General features: G+C 41.2%; 1 protein-coding gene across 6 annotated transcripts in view; it reads left to right on the forward strand.

Moving 5' to 3' along the window:
- Positions 1 to 15351, forward strand: part of PLPPR1 (phospholipid phosphatase related 1) — a 135411-nt gene that overhangs the window by 66493 nt on the left and 53567 nt on the right. The gene's annotated exons all lie outside the window — the stretch shown is intronic.

Consider the following 15351-nt stretch of genomic DNA (forward strand, 5'->3'; position numbering starts at 1 on the left):
GATGAAGAAGCTTGGCGAGCACAAGGGCTGTGAACTGACTAGCAGTGAAGTTACAGGAGTGATTGTTCCTGCCATGAGTATGGCTCCACATCTGTGTTGAGGCTTTTTTGAGGTACTTCTTTTATCACAGAATCACAGAATCCCAGAATGTCAGGGATTGGAAGGGACCTCGAAAGACCATGCAGTCCAATCCCCCTGCTGGAGAAGGAACACCCAGATAAGGTTACACAGGAAGGTGTCCAGGCGGCTTCTGAATGTCTCCAGAGAAGGAGACTCCACAACCCCCCTGGTCCAGTGTCTGTCACCCTCACTGAGAAGAAGTTTCTTCTCAAATTTAAATTATTAATAATTTTGTTCATTAAATTATAAATCAAATTTTATAATACTTACCCCAACACAGACAGACTGATGAAAATCATTATCCACATCAATGAGTGTTCAACTGGTGCTTATTAGGCTGGGATGGTTTTCTTGGCAAAAGGGGAAATTCCGGGTTTCTAAGGAGGATGAAAGCTTCTGTCAAATTTAAAAGGTGAAAAGGAGATAACTGCCTGTGACTGTCTCCAGAGCCACCTCTCTGATACAGGTTGTATGCAATACTCACTCTTTACCCCAAATTGTGAGGCAGCTTACGCTCTTCCACAAGAGACACACTAAGGACAGTCAAAAGACTAATACTGTAATGCTGGGTGTTGTGTAAGACTCACCCCATTTCCACTGAAACCTTGGAGAGGTTTGAGTGTGCTGCAACAGCGTCTATAATGGGCACTGCGAGCAGTTGCTTTCTAGAGGTCCTGAGCACTGACTTGTCCCCAGGGACATGGGAAAAGCACACAGTGGTATCCTGGACCTCTCTAACCCTTACTCACCTGGAGTCCCTTCTTCATAGCATCTTCTCCAGCCAGGAGATGCAGTTCCCTTATACACACTCCCTACTTTCTGTACTACTAGCTTAGCTCCCAAAACACAGTCAGATGATCCCTGGGTGCTTCATCTAACATAAATAGTAGTTTTCCTTTGGACTTGAATGGGACTTCCTTGCAGGAGGAATACGACTGTTCGGAAGATGAGGACAGAGGAAAAGCGTAATAAAACCACTAGTAAAGCTTTGCACAGGACCTTCCCAGCTGTTGCGATGGCAGACACCAGTGTGGGAAGGTGTCTGAGCCTTGCAGTGCTTCGTAGGGATTTCTTACTCATGTCATGTCCAGCTTCCTGGGGAATTTCTGTCTCTGCTCCCTGGGGAAACCAAGGGGCTGTTTTGACGGGGAAAATGGTCACTACTTTGTCCCATCAGCTAGAGAAAGAGAGGTTAAAAATGAAGAAAAAAACAGCAATAAGCTCATAAGAAACCAAATAAACACCATCAGGAATTAGATGTCACAAATTTGTTGGTTGAAATAAGCAGCTCTGAATATTTTTAGTCCTATAAATGTATGAATATGAGCCTGGTTGGCAGCCTATGTCAGAGACATAAATTGTCCTTCTTGTAGGCAAGACTGAATGAATGAATATAAGAATAAATCTTTAATGGATGAAAAGAGTTTTTCACCCCGTAAGTGTACTTTCCTTGTCCTTTCATATACTTGCCTTTCTGATTAAAACAAAATTTTAAATTAAAAATCAGTCAAAATAAGAGAGGTAGTATCTGAAAATATGATCTCTCTGCTACGTCTGATGAAAATTAGTATTTCTGCCTCTTTGTCCACAGTATAGGTTACTAATGTAGCACTATGGGAACTACAAATCCACAGACTTATGTCAAGCATTGTTTCATTAAACAACAGGAAATGTAATTTCCTGCTGGGAGTGCAGAGATGATTGATAGTAGCCATTCAGTCTGAAAAGCCACGGTAAATCTTAAGGCCCACTGAAGGTGATTTTCTTTTCCCGCTGCCATGATTCTGAGACTAAAGGAAGTGTTTTTCAGATGAGCGACCCCAGATACCAAACCCTGTGCTGGATTGCCTGGGTTGGTGTGAGCCCTATTTTTGTAGTTTTGAAGCTACCATGAGAATTGATGGGCTGTGGGACACCTGGCTGCAGTTGTAGCTGCTTGCAGGGCAGCTAAAAATAGGTTCGCTGGTTTCACGGTAGCATTTTTCCATTCAAAAACAATCTAGTAGCAGACATGTTGGGTGATCATGAGAAGGATAAGAGATGGCCAGTAAATATTATCACAGGCCTGTTCCCCAGAACGTGCTGCCTCCCACACTGTCTTCCATGGAGTATGGTCCTGTGATTAAAAGTTTTGAGGTATTTGCTCTTAAGAAAAGCCAAGCCTTGGTTGTCAGGTCAGAGGTGCTGCCAGTAGATATTTGCTACCTGCCCAGTATGCAGCATGCATTCAAAGAAGTTGTGATTTCAGTGGTGGAAATGAGCTATCACAAACAGTTTGGCCATTTTAAATTCCATTACGCTTCAGTCTGTACAAATGTGACACTTATCATTTCAGTGGTTATCTGAATTTCCATTTTTTTGCATTTCATTTTCCTTGCACTCAACTTACTTGTAGCAGTTAATTATGAAACCTGACCTAAAGATGAATGGCTCATTATAAAAACTTAAACCCTGTGCCTGACTCTACAAATTCCTTTTTATGTTCAAAATATGAACTTTTTAATAAAAGAGAGATAGCATGTGATATCTAATATGTAATGACAGAAATGTTAAATCAACATTTTCATTGCCTAATGAGAAACACAATGTCACATTATGAGTAGATTTAAAGGCTAAATAGGGAATCATTAAACTAATTTTTAGCCACTTATCAAATCTAAGTCCTTCTCCCAAATAATGCAGGCAGCTTTCTAGATGGTTCTTTATTGTATTATGAGGTATGATTGCAGTCTGGCATTTGTTACCAAGTGTCTGTGAAGATTTGGTATATTACATTTGGTTAAACGTGTAAGCAATTAGTCAGGAAATGCAGGAAAATAATATTCTCCTTTTCCCTGCCCCTGTTCTCAGCATCATTCGCAGCAGCATCAGTGAAGTGAGCCCAGCCTTGGTTTGCATGCAAGAGATTGCAACAAGATGAGGCCAAACTTTTTTCCTCATTCAGCAGACATCTGACACTGCTTTGAGCAGCGTGCAGACCATTGACTGCCTGGTCCGTGAGGACTGGTGACAGGTGTTAAAAAGAAGTGCAAAGAGCAACATGCCCTATTCCAGTAGCTTCCAGAGCCCTTTGAAGTCAGTGATGGACCTAGAACATGCAGCAAAGGCTACAGAGCTTCTAGCTGTTGGTATGCCGTGCATCTCTCCCAGCAGATACGAACAGTGCACAGCAGCCTGTTTGAGGATATGTTGGTGGCCAGGACTGATCACTAAAATGGTCTTGTGCGTTGCGGGCAAGCATGAGCAAAAGTAGGAGAAGCAGTATCTGGGATGACAGGGGAAAAATTCTAACATATTCTTCTGTTTCACATACTTTTGGCTCTTGTGGCATTTGTTGCCAAAACTCTTTGTGGAGAATCTCCTCCCTCATGGGTGACAAAGTGCTGTCAGAAACTTCTTTAATGATTCTTCAGCAGAGCTGTCTCATTATTTTGCAACCCTGCTTTGGAAGGTATGGTCCAAGAAGTGCTGTGTTACATATGTGCACTGGTTGAAGGTGGGGAAAGGTAAAACGACAACTGGCAGAGGTGTTCTGTACACAGTGGCCCAGTTCACTGCAGGCAGGGAATAAATTGTGAGAACAACTAAGGTCCCTCAGATATGAGCAACATCAGGTGTAGAAGTGGGAGAAGTGCCAAGTGTGGCAAATCCCAGCTCTCTTCCTAGAGGACTGCTGGACTGCCCTGATGTCTTGATCTAGCTATGCTTTCCATGGACTGTGGTCTTTCTTTGTCTTTCTTATCCCATTTTGGGAGTTAAGCTTTCTAGGACAACACTCATGCTAGGGTAGTGCAGGGGAGCTGTGTACAGTCTGGCTTTCAATTTGGTGGGTCAAAACGATTGTTCTTGCTTTTGCAGCGTGTTTGATACTTATCGTTACTGACAGGAAGTGTAATGCAGTGTGATAATTGCATTTTCCGATAGAAATTGCAAGGATAGTTACGTACCATGAGTAAACGACATCCACACAACTATATGTGACTTCAAGGGGAAAGCATATGAACAACCCCGAGCCATTGTGCCTGTTTGAATGATAGTTTTTAAAGAAGTGGTTGGCAAGCCGCTCTCTTTTGAGTCAACAGCAGTTGTGACTGCAATGGCTCTCTAGATAATAAAGGGAGAAATTTATTATGGAATTTCTGCTGATGCGGCATGTTCTACTTCCTTTTCCTCCTCCTCCTTCTCCTCACACTGCAAGTCTTGGTTTGATGGCTTAAGTTGTTCCAGGGTGTGAGTTATCTGAGGATTTATTTTCAAGTAGTTGCTTCTAAAGGAGTCAGACACATCTGAGGTGTCCTTGCACATGAAAACACTGCAATTTTCTGGCACTAGATTTAATTAAATTGTCTTAAACTGATCAAAGAGTTACTGAATACTAAGTGACTTTAATATGACTGATGTATGTGCCACATTGTGCTTTATTGTAGATTATTGTAATCCTGACATTGACAAGGTGGTAGGGGCAGACTCAAGTAAGCATCACCATTAAAACTTAAAACATTGCATGTGTTTCAAATTCTGTAATCTGAAGATCCTACTTTTTCATGCTAAATCCATTATTCTGCCCTCAGGAAAGCTTTTGCAGGCAGAGTGCAAACTGTTTCCTCTTGACAACTCGTTGTATAGTGCATTGAAAAGAACTGAAGATTTTGTAAGAAAAATCCCTTCTTCCCCTCTCCACCATAAATAAAATGAAGATTGCTACAAAATATTAATCTCTAGTCTTATGTCTACTCTAATGCAAACTTTAATTTGGACTTGAAGTATGTTACAGCCCCATAGGATTTATTTTTCTGCGATCAGTGGGGTAAATTTTCTTTTACTTTTTGCTATTCTACTTTTGGACAGATTGAATCGTTTCCAAATATGATTTCAAATGTAAGTAAAATAAAAAGTTTCAACTTACAGAAGCATAGAAGAAAAGCATTCTTCTTTCTCTGCCTGCCTACGTTTTCCTGCCAGTATTTCATGTAGTCAAGCCAACAGCTGAACTACTCTTTAGCAAGAGAATTTCTGTAATTCTGAAGTCAGTTGTGTGAAACAAGTGACTCTTCAACTCCTGTTTGTCATCACCACCACATCAGGGTTTAGGGAGCTATGAAAACCAAGTGAATTTAGAACAGTCATGACATATGTGGCACTTTTTTAATTCTAATTTTTTGTTTAGTAGTTCTAAAAATTCAAAAGACCTTGCATGTTTGGGTGTACTGGCTGGTCCCCTCTAATTTTAAGAAGCGTTTGGGGAATATGAAATATCTTTTTCTGTGTGTTGTGGTCCTCAAAGCAACATTAATAAGAGGCTTTGAATGTAACATTCTATTTGTGTTTCTTTAAAAAGAAGTCACTTGTCTCATAAGAAAAACTTGATGCTTGCATTAGAGCTTTAGTGATATGATTAAAATTGCATTAAAGGACGTATGAACATAGGGTTTAGGTTTTGGATATTCAAAATATAGGTTTTAATTTTGACAAAAGAATGTCCAGTTCTCCTAGAAAACACCAACAAATTCCAGGCAGATTTTAACATGAAGGTTAACTAAAAAGCAAGTTGGACCAAGTTCCAAGTAGTTGCAACAATCAGTGACTCTTTTCTGTAGCAGTATCAACCACGTGGGGCTTTTTGATTTTGTCTCCTGCAGAGCAGAAAGGAAGGATTTTCTAGCAGTCTGCATGTGCCAGATCTATTCTTCCCTTTGCTATGGGTGTCCTATAGGTGCTTGTCATAGGTTTTGATTGCGGGGTGATAATAAAACCCTGGCAGATGTGTTGTTAACCTCCTCTCCTGCCCCCTTCCCCCTTCAGCCCCTCCCTCTCCCCATTTCCCACTAGGACAGGCGATCGGGAGGGAAAGAAGGACAGAGAGAAGAGAGTTGGAAAAATTAACAATGTTTTACTAATGTTTTACTAATGCTACTAATAAGAATAGAGAAAATAATAGAAAATATACAAAACCAATCTTGAAAGTCTCAGCAACTGCAGAGCCGGCACCCGAAGTCCTGGACTGGACTCTGCAGCCAATCGGAGCTGGATTCAGTCTGTCACTAGGTCTCAGTTTGCAGGGACGACTCGCAAGGTCCTCTCCTAATGTCGGCCATAAGGAAAGGAAGGGATGAGATCCTTGTGATCTCCCACTTTTATATGAAGTATTCATGTGAATGGGATGTTATACACAGTTGGTCAGTTTCTTGGTCACCTGTTTCTCGTTGCCCCTCTCGCGAGATGTCCATCCATGCTTATCAATAATTTCGCATTCCATTGCTATGTTTACCAAAACATGTATCTGGTTTTCCAGGAAAATGCAGGTAATATGAAAGTTTTAGCTGACAGGCAAATTCACTAAAAGAGAAACTTGTTTTTAACAAAACCAGGACAGTGCTCTATAGGTGTTTCGTGCTCTGTAGGTGTCTTGCACGCAGCTGTGTGGAGCGTGTGCGTTGTTTGTCCATCTGTGCCGTGCAGGCAGTGGTGCTGTGCTGCTCCCCTGGGATGCTGTGAGGACAAGATGCCCCGAGGGACATGTCATGCGCTGGTGTTGTATAAACTGCCTGTCATTAGATCCTCGAGTTAGGCCGGCTGTGTGAATTGATGGTGACAGATGCTGCGCAGATTTGGGGGAAGCTCCTCTTGTATCAGAGCGATATTTCTGCATAATCCACATGCTTCAATCACTTCTGTTTCTTGGGATTCGTTGTTTTGTATTCTGTTCACTCAGCATATGTATCTGCTTCTCTTTTGTTGCTCTTTCTAAATGTCTCTTTATGTTCCCCGTTTGCCAGTCATTCCTTATTGTTTGCTTTCTTTGTCTCTCCACCACGTTCCTCCTTTGTTCCAGATGACTGGATAACTCCATATTGTAAAATTGGCTTAATCTCAGTGAATAGGTGTCTCCTGAATGTTGGATTAGTTTTGTTGAATTGTTAGGCAGCTTTCATATTACCTGACTGTAAACTCAAACTTTTTTTTTTTAAGATAATCCTTCAAGGTGCTTCAAAATTAGGCAAAAAAAGCACAGAAAAACTCACACCCAAAATGGGCACTCTGGAAAAAAAGCAGATTGCTATTTGATGCTCCTTAGCTTCTTGAGGACATTTTAGAATTAACGTTAAGGGACTGCCCAAGAGGGATTAACTCCTTTACTGCATTTTTCTTTAAAACATAAATAGAAGTACTGTTGTGTTGTGCTTAGCAGACATGTGAAGCCTATTTTGTATTCTCTCTCTTCATCCTGAAAAATTCCCATCAAAATTATTCCTCTTGACAGCCGGAGTAACATCTTAGTGTTTGCACCAATGAATTCAGTGAAGTTTTCAACTGATTAAAGGTATCAATAATTCTTTGTCTTCATAAGTAACGAAAAATGTACTTGGTAGCAGAGAAAAATGTTGGGAACATCCTGCTTTATGTGTTTCACTGTGTCCTGAAACAAGCCAACACTTTGTAGGACTAGTTCAATTTATAAAATGGTGGTATTTATAAAATGGTGATATATATAACCAGGTTTGTAAGAGAAGGCATTGTGTTGTTTTGTTTTGTTTTTTTTTTTTAATTACACAGCATTTAGGAAGATTGAATTTGATTTGTTTTTCAAGTAGAAATGCATTTTGACAATTTGTAAGTTAGAAAGCCCCATAGCTTTAGTAGAATATAGGTGGAAAAGCTAGTAATCAGAGTTGGTTGTATAGAGATTTTAAGAAACTTTTTCTAGAACCAGGTGCCATTCATGCAAGTTTTCTGTATTGTATGTACAGAACTCTAGAAGCTGTGTTTGAAGCCTTCTAAGGTGGAAGACATTTCCAGTGATGACTTGGCAACTTTAATTAAGCTTAAAATAGATAACAATGTGAAAATGCATATGACACAGAATGTAACATGTGCCACTATCTACCTACGGGAACAGAGTGGTATTATCACTCAAAATTACTACTGAATTTTTCTCTCATTTCTTCTCAGAAGTATATTTAAATTTTTATGTTTCTTACAGATCATGGTAGAGGGGTTGATGTGTTACTGCTTTTTGTTTGTTTGCATACTTCAAAGACTTGAGGGCTTTTCATATTTACTCACCCAAGCACACAATGTTGAGAAATTTATTTGCTCGGATATATAAAAATTTGGAGATAACTTCAGGTGTAGTGCATTACTGTATTATTGACTCGTCTGTGACACAACAGCACCACTTCCTCTGGTCTGCATCTCTGAACATATATTTTCCCTTTAGTCTGTAGGAATATGCCTGAGTTTATTTAGCATGATGTTTAACTTGCATAAGTTACATGAAATTCCAAAAAGGGTGGAAAGGAATTAATAGCAACTCACAAATCCATACTAAGTTACACTAAATACAAAAATCAAGCCTTCTTAGAACCGATCAGTAGGAAAGATCAGAGCAAAGCAAGACACTGAAAGCATATTTTGCAATATCAAACCCATTCAAACTTTTTGGCAATGGTTTTGACATCAGGAGGATTTTCAAAAGCAGAATAGGTCTCTTTTAGCATGATGTCCAATTTCATCAGGCTTGCAGAGGACTTGACTTCAGGCTCCTCGCCAGCCACTCCAGACATTGAAATGGAAGGGTTTGTTTTAGCAGTGTTACAAGGGTGAAGTCATCAAGATCATTCTTGCAGCAAACAGATTCATAGAAGCGATTTAGCTTTTTAAGAATATTGTCATTTTCTGCTCTCTAGAAATTCCAATAGAGTTTATAGACCAGTTTTAGGAATCAGGCTGCCAAGTCTGGTGCTTCCTTTAGAAACCTAAAGTATTGCACCAACCTGGAATTCCCCAAGCAGCTGACAGAACATTTTGGTGCCTTGGTGTGGGAAGTAAATAGTTTATAAATTGTGGTATCTTTTCCCCTCCAAAGCAGAAATAGATAATCCAGTTACCAGCACCTGAGTCCCACAAATAAACTCAAATAAAGCTATTATGAATGCAGAAGAACATGGCAACAAATAAAATACCGCTTTCTGGAGAAATTATACTGTATGTTTCCATATTTCTAACTCACTCAGCTGGTGCACCTCAGGTTTTGTGATTTATTTCATGACTTCTGTGGCAGTCTGAAGGGGGTCCTTGGTCCATCCTCACGTCCCAGCATTTTAGCAGTAGACATTTTTCCTCTGATAGCTTTCCTTGTAGTCATACTACACTTCACTGGTGTATTCCACCAGAAATTTCTGTGAGATGTTTGACATCCTACAAGTAGTTCTTAGATCACATTCCTGAAGTCTGATCATACACTCTCTCACACAGGTAACTTTGCAGGTGTTATGTAATTGTTCACAAATGTGAATTCAGTGGAGCTGTTGGAGACTGTATAGAAACTGACCATATGCGGATGCATTTGCAGGAAATATGTGGGAGTGGTATTGCTGGGAATTGTCATGATGCTTGCTTACAACAATGCTTAGAGATTGACCCTTATTATTAGAGTTCATCAGTCTTCACAGATTGTCTTTCAGCTTGATGTCATACCTAAAATGATACTTCTGATTCAGAAGTTCAGGCTTCGTAAGATTTAGGATAACTGTGACTTCAGTATAAATATACAATGATAAATTGTATTAGCTCCTCCTGGAACACTCCAGTTTTAAGTGAAGGAGTCAGGAGCAAAGATGCATCTTCATCTTGAAACAGAGTGACTTAATGGTTGAGATTTCTCTTGCAGGTAGATTTTTAGAAATTGTTGTTAGATGAATGATTAATCAATATATTACTAAGCACATAGTCGATTTTTAAAGAGTGGTTACACAGTTCAAGAAACCAAATGGTTGTGCCTAACAGTCTGTAACTCTTACTTTTGGATAATGTGTTTATAGCACTCACTGGAATTAATGTCTGCATTGGACTAGGCCTGTCTGGAGTCCCATGTCTGCCTGTGGTCTCTAGCGGCCTTGCAGCGAAGACTCTGCATGTTGTCAGTGCAAAGAGCCAGGCTGCTTTGCCCAAAAGTTCTAAACATAGCACAAAAGCCTGCTATGTATCTCTTTCTTGTGTCATTTCATTTATAACTGATTGTGTAAGCAGATGAATGGGAGAACCCATGTAATAGGACTTGTGAGGGATAGGCTATTACTAGTTTAAAATAAGTTTGAATCTTTTATTAACTTTTCATAATTTCACAGCATTATTAGCTTTTTATGATTATACAGTAATTATTGATGGGATCTATGCTTCATTAAGGTTAAAGAAGCTTGGAAATAATGCTGTGATTATTACTGGAGTTACCATCAGTTTTGTCATGACTTCAGTAGTGTGAATTCTATAATTTAAAGGATAGCTACATTTGGTCATGTAATGGCTGAATTTTCCCTGTATTTCCTTCTCCCAGCTAATAAATACTGCATGTCTATCCTAAAAATCAAAGAATCTATTATTTGTGGCAATTTAATGGCTTATTTCTGGAAAGTTGACTTTGCATACTTGGAAGGAGCTCTAATAATAAAAACAATACATAAATACTTGTAATATACTTTATTAAAACACAGAAATTTAGTGTGTGATTATTTTTTGCAGATGTACAGCATTTTTGAATTGTCGTAAAGTGATGTAACCTTATGTGAAGAAGAAAGAATCTAGGCCCAATAGCAGTGAAAAGAGGATGCAACAAAAAAGAGGATGGGTACAGGAAAGAGTAATCTAAAAAAAACTCCAGAATTTTAGAGGAATGTGCAGTAGGAACCTTAAGACCAGTTTTGTCTGCCCAGCCCCTTTTCTTGCAATAATTTCATGTAGGAATTGTGTGACCAGTATGAAAATGCGTGTTGATTAGCAGTAGTGAGTGTGTTGATTTCACAGAATCACAGAATGTCAGGGATTGGAAGGCACTTCAAAAGATCACCTAGTCCAATCCCCCTGCCGGAGCAGGAACACCTAGATGAAGCTACACAGGAATGTGTCCAGGAGGGATTTGAATGTCTCCAGAGTATGATAAACCTTCCTATTCCAAGCCTTACCACCTCAGTCTGCTTTGTAAATCAAGGACCTGTATTGGTGTGCTGCTTTTTCCTAACATCTGCATCCTCAAGTAATTTCCATTGGAATCTTCTCCGTACTACCCACTGTTTAGCTTCTTACAAAAAGCATGAGTGCATCCTAATGCCTCCTGCTACTGTACCTTGGTTTAGTAAGACCCTGAAGGAGATAAAACTGCCCTTTTTGCAGATGGAGACATGTTAAAGGGGAATTTTTAGGAACATAAGTAATGTTAAATCCAGGTTCAGACAGACTGTTGTATTTCTACTTGTTTTGACAGGGCTAACATTGACAAGGCAGTGGTATCTTTAAGTGACAGGGACAGAAGTGAGCGCCAGAACCTAGAGATTTTATGAATGTTTTCAAAACCCAAGTTTTCCCTTCTTCCCTACCTTGCATTCACAATTATGTAGCAAGACAATTACAGATTCTGAAAAATGAAGTGGTCATTATTAATTTTTTAATATGACTGCCTACCAGAGATAAAGACTTGCATGAAAGTATTGGCTCTGACACAACATGACTTGCAAGCAGCAAATGAGTTTCAAAGTGATAAGGTAATTGTTGTTTTAAAAGCTTCCTGTTCAGTTGGAAAAATATTGGAGGCAAATAAAGTGGATTTTATAATGCATTATACATATTAAAAAGACTGTGCCATTTAGATGAAGTAAAATGTCTTTGATAGTTTCCTACTTAATTTAAAACATTGTCTTTATTTGATTGTTATGAAGAGTCCTGCAGTCTTGATGTCAGCAGATTGTTTCTTTTGGCAGTAGCTACTGCATTCATCAACGTCTAACGGCTGTAAACCTGCACTACTCTATTTAATAACATCGGTCTGGAAGCAAAGGCAAGCTGTATGAATTTTGATGAATGCTGTTCAATTATTGACAAAGATTCAGAGCTTCAGCCACTTCCAAGGTTGTCAGCTTAGAGGGAAATCCTTCATACTTGGAAGGAATAGTCAACAGTGTTATTAGAATAAGACTAGATTCGATTTTCCATCTCCTGCAGATGGTTTTGCAATGATGAATTCTAGACTGGCTTGGTACCAAGGGACTTGGGGACTTCTACTCAACGCAGCAGTCCAGCTCAAGAGTATTGGAACACAAAATACCTAAATACAGAACACGCTGAGAAATTTCCATCAGAAAACATTCTTTGGAACTGAATTTTTAGTATAATTTCTGATCTGGTGAGTTCACTGAAACTGTGGATATAGTTACCATGTTTTTCCACTATCTCTGTTTGGAGACAACTAGAGATCCTGGATTTTTAAGATTCACTGTTGTGGCACAGCTTCATACAAAACCCATAAATTTACCCAAGTCTGTGCCTGCCAAGGCACTGTATCTTTTAAGACTTCTCCAAGATGTTGAAGACTAACAGGAAGGTTAGAGAGCTACAATTCGGGTTTGTAAGGTATGGCTTCTGCTTCTAGAAGAGGGCCTCTCTGCAAGTCTAGAGGCTTGGTTCCCTGATGTAAACAGGGAAAGCAAACTGGGCAGGTAGGCTTGGAAAGCCTGTGGCTGTAAGAGATTTTATGTTCTGAGGCAGATCAGCTTCTTGGAGATACCAGCAAAGAGTCCTGTAGGCTCTTGAGTCAGAGCAAGATCTGGAGGGCATAACGTTTCAGAAACTGCATGTAGTGTGGAAGCTTTGAAGCTGCAAGATCTCTCCCAGTGAATTTTTTTGTTGTTGTTTGAAATTAAATTTGCAGATTTTGCCTTTCAGCATGATCTGCTCTGATAGGATCCGGGTTGGGGTGCAGAGTACTGTCAGCAAGCAGATCTGCCTGAAGCTCTGAGACTCCAGCAGTGCAAAATCATGTGCTGCGTTTCCATATTCAGGCACTGTGGAGCAAAGGCAAGACAACAGGGAGCCCATGTGCCTCTGCAGTGCCTGCAAGATCTGTGACACAGGGGTCCTGAACTGTTTTCCCTGTGGTATTTTCACTTGTCTGCTGTCCTTATATGAAAATCAAATAGCAAGGCTAATCACACGCCTATGCTGACCATTATCTTGCACCCTTCTCCGCACTGCCCTGTTCATGCTAATTACACTGTGATTTGCCTGTGCAGTGCCACTGGGGATCTTTCTATCTAAAGACATCAAAGTGCTTGACAACTCTTAGGAGGATAGGGACCTGATTTAGAACAAGAGAGAGGAAGAGAGCTGCATTGTCCCCAACCCAAGCAGCCCTTGGACTCAGGAGGATGACGTGTTTCACCAGTAGAATATGAGGCAATTGTGAGTCAGGCTAAAAGCCTGTCTTGGCAGCAGGGCTCTGAACATCTGTGGTAAGCAGGAGATAGCTAAGAAAGGGTATAAAATAGGACTCTTGTATGGTAACTGTCTCTGATATGATGGTCAGTACTTGCCCTGGTCAGAGGGATTATCACTGTATTTAGTAGCTTGTGACAGGTTTTTCTTCCAGATGTTTTTTTACAGTTGCTTTTTGAGCCCTTGTAAATTGCTGGCACCTGTAAGTCCTATGACAAGGAGTTTTACAACTCACCTGTGCCATCTGTGTTTTTGTTTATGTCACCTAAAAGCTTCATGTAAAGTCTCTTGCATCTAGGGCTTGGAAAGACTGCAAACCTTCCCTGTTTGCCTCTGCCATACACAGCCATTTGTACAGCAGTTTCTGGGCTCTGCATTGAGACTTACTTGATCTTTTGTAGTCGTCTTCTGGGATGGTTAGGAGAGTCCTGGGAACCCTTGCAGGAACATTAGGGTACCATGAGGACAGCTAGATGAGCCCATGGCTGCTGGCAAGCTTCAGTGGCTTATAGCAAGCTCTGTCACCTGTTCCTGATCAAAGGGGGCTCTGGCCTTGCAGCTCTTGAGTCCTGATCAAGGAGGGTCAAGCACTCTTCTAGCAGGTACTAGGTAGAGGTCTCTGTAAGACCTGGCCCATAGCACAGCTCTGAGAGGTGGCTGTTTGTATGGCAGTTTCCACAGAAGCGAACTGTTGACTCTGCTGACAGCAGGCCCCGTGTCCTCAGTTAGGACAGTGATGTGTCACAGGGTCTGGTCCCATCAGCCACTGGAGCCATTTTCCCTGTAACAACAGAAGCCTTGACCAGCACATGGAGCTTCAGGATGATGAAACTTTGCAGATGTCAGGCTGCAGAGGCACCTGGGGCCTCTTGCTGTGGTTGGGACAATGGGAGACAGCCTTTTGGTTGTTCTTATTGAGGATCTGTGTCACCAAGTACATACGCTGTGGGAGCAGGTCAGCAGACTGCACAGCATCAGAGATGACAAGAAAGAGATCAAGCAAGTCCTCTCTGAGATCCTACAGCTTCAAAAGCCTGAACCTTCAAGTGCAGCAGAGGGACGGGCAAAGTCTCCGCTTATCAGGTTGGAAAGTGGAAACTTTCATGATGGTGAAGTCTGGAAGCTGGTGCCTTCTGGCCCCAAGGGGAAAGCTTCTGCTCCACATGCAGATCTGCAATAGGTTTAGTGCTGTGGCAGCTCCCTGGCTGAGAGCTCTGTCCAGTGAAGATCTTGAGCTGGCTAAAGCTGAACCATGTGGCAAGAAATGGAGAGTGATAGCGCTGGGAGACTCCCTGCTCGTGGGGAATGCAGACCCCCATCTGCTGACCTGACTTGCAGAAGTTTGCTGCTTGCTAGGGCCTCAGGAGCAGGATGTTGTGGAAGGACTCTTTCAGTCCTCAGATTATTACTCCCTGCTATTGTTCCACCTGAATACCAGTATATTGTTGGGAGTGACCTGGGAAATATCAGCTATGTGGCTCTGCATGCAATGCTCAAGGTCGTGAGAGGCCAGTCAGTGATCTCTCTGATACTGACAGTGAGGAGGAGGAGGGCCTGAAGAGGACTGGATGGATCCTGTGGGTCGACACTTGGTTGCACAACTGAAGTCAGCAGCAGGGTTTGGCTTCTGTGACCATGGGGCCCTCTTTGAGGATCAAGACTGCTTGGAAGGGGATCAGCCTGACCAAATGGGGCAAAAGCATCTTTACCAACTGGCTGGCCAACCTGAAGAGGAGAGCTTACACTAATTGTGATGTGGGAGGGAGATGATGACCAACAGTCATGTAAGGACATGAAGGAGCAGGTTGGAAAGACCAGTGAACAACTGGGAGTGAGCAAAGGGCCCAGCGTGATGTAAGCAGGAGGGACACTAACCAAGGAAAGAGCAGAGAAGTGAGATCCCACCAGGTACGAGCACCTAAGTAAGGAAGAAAGATGGAAAGGTCTCAGGCCAGGAAACCAGCACAGCTG

This window comes from Columba livia, chromosome Z (genome assembly GCF_036013475.1).
Source record: "Columba livia isolate bColLiv1 breed racing homer chromosome Z, bColLiv1.pat.W.v2, whole genome shotgun sequence".
Classification (NCBI taxonomy): domain Eukaryota; kingdom Metazoa; phylum Chordata; class Aves; order Columbiformes; family Columbidae; genus Columba; species Columba livia.